Source organism: Orycteropus afer, unplaced genomic scaffold (assembly GCF_000298275.1).
Source record: "Orycteropus afer afer isolate SDZICR_OR568_19922 unplaced genomic scaffold, OryAfe1.0 scaffold00109, whole genome shotgun sequence".
In the NCBI taxonomy this organism is placed as follows: domain Eukaryota; kingdom Metazoa; phylum Chordata; class Mammalia; order Tubulidentata; family Orycteropodidae; genus Orycteropus; species Orycteropus afer.
The window spans coordinates 5,617,673-5,625,877 of record NW_006921696.1 but is presented as its reverse complement, the minus strand read 5'-3'; the positions used below and the strand labels follow the sequence as shown (position 1 = coordinate 5,625,877).

Sequence of the window (8,205 nt, the reverse complement as noted above, 5' to 3'; positions counted from 1 at the left end):
GCCGGCTTCTACTGGTCCTAGGCCTGAATATATTTTTAATAATTAAATTAGAAAAATATTAATAGGATTATGATTATAATGATAATAGCTGCCATTTATTGAGTGCTTACTATATGATAAACTCATTACATATACTATTTCACTTAACCCTCATAATAACCTTATGAAATAGTTTTTTGTTTGTTTGTTTGTTTGACATCAAAAACAAATTTATTGGGATATAAAAGGGAACATTATATATACCTTGCTACATCACTAAAGATTTCATTAAATTTTATGACAAAAAAAATACACTATGGAGGATACTCAGCACTAAATTAATCAGGTTGTGAAATCGTGTTTATTGTCTTTTTTTTCCTCACAACTTTTTATTGTGATTTGGGTGAAAGTTTACAGAGCAAATTGGTTTTCCATTCAAACATTTAAACACATTTTGATGTATGACATGGATTGCAATTCCCACACTGTAACAGCACTCTTCCCATTAAAGTCTGGGATTTTCAGCCTATCAGAATCTAACTGCCTATCCATTGGAATCACCTGGAAAGTTCCCCCAGGCCCTGCTCCTGCTCATACCCCAGACCAATTAAATCAGAACTTCTGGGCTGCAGCCCAAGCATCAGGAGTTTTTTTTGTTTGTTTGTTTGTTTGTTGTTTTTTTGTTTGTTTCTATTTAATATCCCCAGGTGATTAATATCCAATGTGCAGCCAAGGCGGAAAACCACTGACTGAACTAGTCAATTAATTATAAGTCTCCACATCTGTAGATGATAAGCTTGATAACAGATGGTCACAAAATTATGACAAGAATGCAATTTCAAAGAATGTTTATTTGTGGATATGTATGCATTGATGTTCAATTTTAAGTTGGCAAGAAGTTAAAACAGAGCACTAAATTATAATTATGTTCACTGTTCTTCCTTTAAATTGGGCATAAATCCCAATCTTCTACATTTAATAAGAGAAATTCCAAGAACATTGTCATACGTTAGTTACCAATATGTCTGAACAAGAGCTAATAGGGTCAAAACAAAATCCAACAGAAAAAGTCACAAGTTCTACATTTATCACACCCAAGCATGTGTTTACTTAATGGAGTGACTTTGCTACCTATAAGTCAGAATTTACTCCCATATTGTTTGAGAATCTTAGATGAAAGGTCCAGATACTTAACCTTTTTCTTGTTAGTAAAGCTGAAATAAAAGTGTATCTTCTTTGCTTGTTAAAGAAGCACTGTGCTGTTTCATTATTCTCTTCATGTACCTCAGGCCTCCATCCCCACTTCTCATATCAACAAAGCTGGTGATTTGTTTTGGTGTAGGTCTATTCTATCCTCTCTGGGGTAAGAACTGCACCACAGACAACACTCACTTCTGGAACTGGAGATTTCAGACACAAGCACCAAAGAATATTAATAGTATGCAAAATATTGCAATTAAAGAACTTTACCTGATAGTATGATTTTTAAAAGGAGCCTTGGTTAAGCACTCAGGCTGCTAACAGAAAGCCTGTTCAAACCCAAGAGCAGCACCATGAGAGAAAGATGTGTCCGTCTGCTCCCATAAAGATAACAGCCTTGGGGAACCCGAGGGGCAGCCTGAACTGAACCCACTCCTGGGAAACAACTTCCAGCCAAGCAATAAACAGGCCTATAATGTGAATAATAACACTAAGGAGGAATGTATTCCTCAGTATAATCAACCATACAAGACCGAAAGGACAGAACTTGCCCAAAAACAAAGCTCAGAAGGCAAGAAGGAGCAGGAAGGAAGGACCAGTGGAGACAAGGAACCCAGGGAGGAAGTGGGAAGAAAGAGTGCTGTTACACTGAGGGGATTATAACCAATGTCACAAAACAAAATGTGTATAAATAGTTGAATGGAAAACTAATTTGCTCTGTAAATTTTCACCCAAACTACAACAATAATAATTTTTATAAAAGAAACCCTATGGGCCTATCCTACAGGTCTCTATGAGCCCACAGCAATAGCTTTTGAGGGGTGTTTTTTTTTTTTTTTTTTTTTTTTTTTTTAATTGTTTTAAAGAGGGAATCTCCATATTCAAAGCTGTATAAAATAAACATATATAACCAATGTGGGAAGTCCAGAAATTATTATTAAATGAATTCAAGAAGCTTTCCACCACCACCCCCAAAATGGATCCATCCCTATGCATTTAGAGACTTCATGAATTTGTGGTAATATTTTCTAAGGCACACTTGGATTCTCACCAGAAGTGTCTTTCTTTTCCTGCTCAATCTCAGAAAGGAATTGGGTTATGGGTGTTCCTTTCTGCTCGAGGGCAAAAGCCTAAAAGAGTATGGTCTGATACATTCTACACCACAAAGAGAAAAACTAAACTCAACAGATAGTACCAAAAAACTCACTGCCATTGAGTCGATTCCAACTCATAGCAACCCCCATTGGGTTTCTGAAGTGATAAATCTTTGCAGAAATAGATTGCCCTATCTTCCTTCCATGGAACAGCTGGTGGGTTTGAACTGCCAACCTTGTGTTGTGCAGTCAAATGCCTTAGGCACTGTGCCACCAGACATCCTTCAACAAACAGTAGATGTTCTCATCTCCCCTATTAAATAAAATGAATGCATTTGTTCCTTTATAAGTAATACCTTATTGAGCACCTACTGCGTGCAAGGTACTGTACTATGTGCTGGAGATAGACATCAGAACTGTCTCTGCTCTCATGGAACTTAGAAGCAAGAGAAGAGGGGAACCAGAATCAAACCAGTTATCACACAATCAATCGTTGCATTGCAACAATGGTAAGTACAATGAGACAACAATGCAAGGTCACAGGAGAGCATAAAACAGGAAGCCTGATCTGGTCTGGTAGGTCAGAACAGACCTCAAAGGTTTCTTTGAGGAGAGGACCTTTAATATGGGATCTGAAGGATGAGTTGAAAGTTGGCTAAGTACACAAGGGTGAGGTGTACAGGCAAGGAGCATACGTGTGAAGTTACTCAGTGCTCTGGGGAATAAAAGAAGACCAGTGTGGCTGGGGTGAAAGAGTGAGAGGACTGCAATAAAGCCATATAGACAGAGAGATATCATGGTATTCCACTCCAGAAGCTTTGAGTCTGAGGACTGGAAAGCATCAATAGAATCCTGAAGAGGTGGAAGGACATCTGAACAGGATGTGCTTTTGTGAATTATCATATGGGTGGGAGTTGAAGCTGTGGGAATGTCCCGAGGTGATGCAAATGTTTAACATGCTTAGCTGCTAGCCAAAGATTGGAGGTCCAAGTCCACCCAGAGGTGCTTCAGAAGAAAGTCCTGACAATCTACTTCCAAAAAATCAGACCTTGAAAACCCTATGGAGCACATCTCAACTCTCACACACATGGGACCTCCACGAGTTAGAATCGATTAGATGACAACTGGTTTTGTTTGAAAGCTGTAAGAGAAAATGAGACCACCTCACATTTAACATAAAAAAATCTGACTATCCCTTGAAATCAGCAGATTGTACTTGTAATAAACCCAAATATGCTTTCAAAAAGGAGTAAGACCCCCAAAATTATAAAACCTGGTGCAGGTCTCATCTAATGGGACTTACATTTACACAGAACGAAGGGATACACTGCAGTTTTTAAGCTTTGTTTTGATAGAAGAGAGAGAGGAGATTTTTGTGATTACAAATGTAATCACTAATAATTATTACTGTGGTCCAAGAAAAAAAAAATAAGGATCTTTTGTATAACTACATTAAATAATTATGTTGCCCTGGAAGAACCAAATCTACTCGTGGAGTGATATTTCATCCTTCCATCAATCTCTGTATGCAGAGTGGGAGAAGACAATTGAGAAAATGAAAATGCAAGAAAATTAATTATAATTATGGAAATTCAGTTTAAAGAACAAAGGCTTAAATCTGTAACACAGGTCTGAGGGGAAACGATTCTCATAAGAAACCACTTAAAACGTGAGAAGTCTGCAAATCTGAAGGAAAATTTGACTGTTTATTAGACACATAATTTCTTCTTTCTAATTTAGTAATTAGAGATGTGGTATTCCAGAACAGAAAGGAATGAAACACTCAAGGGTCTTTCTGCTTGGCTGACCTCCAATGGCCACAGGTTGAAGAGAAACAGTATGAGAATCTAAGGGAAAAAGGCAGCCAAGGATCACACTTAATGGCAATAGACTTGTCTCAGACAACAACTGAAGCTAAAGCTTCAAAGAATGAACACCTTTACTTCTCACACACCCGGATTTCTGGTTTACCCAGATCTACAATTTGCAGTTTTGACGGAGACGTTACACAGACTTTTTCATCATCCTCTCAATCTTTACAGAATGTGAATGGCCTCAACACAGAAAGTATGGCAAAGAGATCACAGTGGGCTCACTCACCCAGGGAAATCTTCCAATGAATTAGATTCCTGATGGAGAAAGTGATCTCAGACACAATATGAAATTTTATGAATACAGGTCATTGCGTGGAAATGATCAAGCAGCAAGCACAATAAGGAACACCAGCACTTTTGGGGAAAAGAAGTCTTCCTAATCTGAAACATTAGTGGGCGAGGACTGACCTGCAATGACTCTAGAGGTGTCCAAGGAAAATCATCAGGGTTAAGGGATTCTGTTCTTTCAAAATGACACTACTTGAACCTCTATTGCAGGTACAGCCTAGGTGCCAAGGGTGGCAGAGATGACATTCTGAGAAGTAAAATTGGAGGATGCACCCTTTCCATTGAAAACAAGCAAGAGGAAGAGCTACAAATGAATGAGTCTTAGCGACGTCTTAAATGCTTATGGGAGTAGCCTCCACAACTGTGTGAGAAGAGACTGTGGTTAGTTGGTCCAGGAAGAAGACAAATGGGGCAACGATGTACACAATTTCATCCTCCACAGCCCTCAGCAGTCCTCACAGATTCCTGTGAAGAAACATGGAGGTCAGAGAAAGAGCAAAGAAAAGAGAGTTGTCCAGATATCCTCAGGGACAAGGGAAGCCATATCCCAAGCAGAAGGATTTGGGATGGGTCATGGATGGAGATGAGGGAAGATAGCAGACCTTCTCTGAAGAGGACCTAATGACAAAGAGGGCTAGGGTAAAACTAAACATCCATAGCAGGCAGAATCAGATGGATTCCGATCATCTCATCACCACTAGCATAGAAATAGGCGTTCAGATGTGGGTAGGAAGACCTTTGCTCCTCTTCTCTTTCCCTTATATAGAAATCTGAGGAGCTGGTCCTCTTCAAGGGGAAGAAGTGTAGCAGATGACTCCTATGCCGGGGTAAAGGAGGGGGATTTAAATGAGCCTGAAGTTAAAGTTTTCAACTGGATTAGACCCTCAATAACCAAAGTAACCAGAAAGTGATAGAACCTGCTCAAGATGTCACAGTGGGAGAGAGTACTTATAAAAGAACTGAAAGGAGGAAAATAAGTGTATGCCACACTGAGTTGGGAATGCTCAAGAAACCAGTTACAACTGGAATCACAGAGAAAAACAAAAAAAAAAAAAATGTACTTTAAATTTTTAAATATAAATAAATAGCATTTCACAAAAGCTTTCATTGAAATTTCATGTATTTCCAAGAAATTAAGGAAGAGCACATGTTCCCAGAAGGTTATAGAATAAGTGTGTTTCATTCCACCTCATATTAAAAGTTATTTTCTTTGTGTTCTGAGCCAGACTTAATTTTCACTTTTGTAAGTCCAAAGATAAATTTCAGACCTGAATGGATGGCTCTGATTTGCCTTGGACAGGGGAAGAAGAAAAGAATGCAAATAACTTTGCTCAGTTAATTTCCAGCAAGTTTTACATTTAGCCTCTGTTTAAAAAGTGAAATAAGGAGAACCTTATTCTTGAAAATTTTATCATTTAGAAAGTAGTTTAACAACAAAAAAAAAGGTTGCTAGCAAGATGATTCTGACTCAGAAAACCTATAGGACAGAGTAGAATTGCCCCATAGGTTTTCCAAGGCTATGGTCTATATGGAAAGGAGCTCTGGTGGCGCAGTGGCTAAGGCATTCAGCTAACCAAAAGGATGGCGGTTAGAACCCACCAATCATGCTGCAGGCAAAAGGTGAGGCAATCTGCTTCCATAAAGATTCATAGCCTTGGAAACCCTATTGGGAAGTTCTCCTAGGTCCCATAGAGTCACTATGAGTCAGAAATGACTCGATGGCAGTTGGTAATCTATACAGAAGCAGCCTGCCACATCTTTCTCCTGCACAGCTCCTGGTGGGTTTGAACAACTGACATTTCAGTTAGCAGCTGAACACTTAACCATTGCACCATCATCCTAAATCCCAGTATTTCACCGATACAGAAACTTAGTGTCATAGGGAACTCACATATTGCAACCTAGCTGAAGGGCAGCTTCTGCAAGGTGCCACATCTGTGTCAGGTCGTGTCTCTCTTTGCCTGAGCCTTCACCACCTCTGGTATCTGTACGAGTTTCCTAACCTGTTTCTGAAAAGTTGATTGCAACTTATGTTGACCCTTTGTGTATCAGAGTAGAACTGTGCTGCATACAGTTTTGCTTTATTATAAATTGGTGTGAAAATTTACAGAGGAAACTGATTTTCTACTCAACAATTCATATATGTTTTGTTTTGTGACATTCATTGCAAGCCCCTCCACAGGTTTTATAAGTTGATTTTTCCAAAGTAGATGGTCAGGCACTCTGAATGGACTCGAACCTCAAACTTTTCAGTTAGCAACCAGGCATATTAACAATTTGTACCACTCAGGGACACCATTAGCTTCCTTGGGCTACCTTAGCAAAGTACCATAGACTGGGTGGATTAAAACAATAGAAATTTATTGTTTCACAATTTTGGATGCTAAAAGTCTGAGACTAAGCCACCAACATGGCCATGTTCTCTCCGAAGGCTCTAGAAATAGATCTCTCTTTGCCTTTACCTAGCTTCTAGAGGTTCCAGACAATTCTTACTGTTTGTTCTTGGCTTGTAGATGCATTGCTCCAATCTCTGCCTCCATTTCCACATGGTTGTCCTCCCTCTGTGTCTCTTTTCCTTTTTTAAAAAAAAAAGACACCAATCATACTAGACTGGGCTAACCTACTCCAGTATGACCTCATAATAACTAATAATTACATCTTTAAAGACTCTGTTTCCAAACAAGATCATATTCACAGGTACTGGGGGTTAGGATGCTCAATATTTCCCACCTTGGTGGTCATAAGGAGACTGCTTCCAGAATTAGTTCTATTATAATTTTAAAAGCTTAATGACTCAAGTGTATTTTCTCCCCTGAGTCCTGTCTTTTTTTTTTTCAAACTCTTCTTCCCAACTTGGGTTTGAAAGTTTTCCATAGTATCTCTTTAAGAGTGTAAAGATAATACTTTAGATCTTGATGTTCACAAAATCTAGACCACCATTTCATTAATAGGAATTCTATGTGTAGTGGTATTTTCTGGACCTAGAATGAGTCACTGGCTGGAACAGCTAGGCTTTGACAGAGTAAAGAAATGACACACTAATTAATATAAATTCCAATAAAGTCCCTAAGCTCCTAAAGCAGACAATCTGCTGTAGGCATAACTTGGTAATAAACTGGCCTAAACTAATTGGAACCCTAATCCACTTCTGCATAATTTCATTCTCCTTTCATATTTACCAGGCAGGATCTATCATTCTTTTTTCTTCTTCCAATGAGGATGGAATTCTAGTGAGAGATAACTTGTCCATTCTTTTTAGAATATAATCACATTTGTCCTGAACGCTTTCATGTCAGACCCAGCTACTGGTCTCTCCATGGTCAGGAGGAACCTATAACCATACCTATACACACATCCACACACCTCTCTCTCTAAAAGAAAATGTAGCATTTTGTCAGTCCAAAGCTAACTACAAAGATTACAGCCAAAAAGGAAACATACTCCTCTTCATCACCATCTTGCCAATCTTCTCTTCTCACATCCAGTCTGTAGGATACTCTCATATATCCAACACCCATCCTCACATTTAGGAGCTCTGGTGGCATAGTGCTTAAGACATTTGACTGTTAATCAGAAGGCTGGCAGTTCAAACCCACCTCCTCAGAAGGAAGGTTGGGCTAATCTACTTCTATAGTGATACTGCCTCAGAAACCCAACGAGGGGTTGCTATGAGTCAGATCCAGCTCAATGGCAGTGGGTTTGTTTGGTTTTAGCTTCATGCACAGTTTAGAGATGGTGAACTGAGAGGGTCACATGTTGTTGTTGTTGTT

General features: G+C 39.0%; 1 protein-coding gene across 1 annotated transcript in view; it reads right to left on the bottom strand.

Annotated features, from left to right (window-relative positions):
* Window positions 1–8,205, bottom strand: part of PLCH1 (phospholipase C eta 1) — a 330,067-nt gene that overhangs the window by 311,982 nt on the left and 9,880 nt on the right. The window lies entirely within an intron of this gene.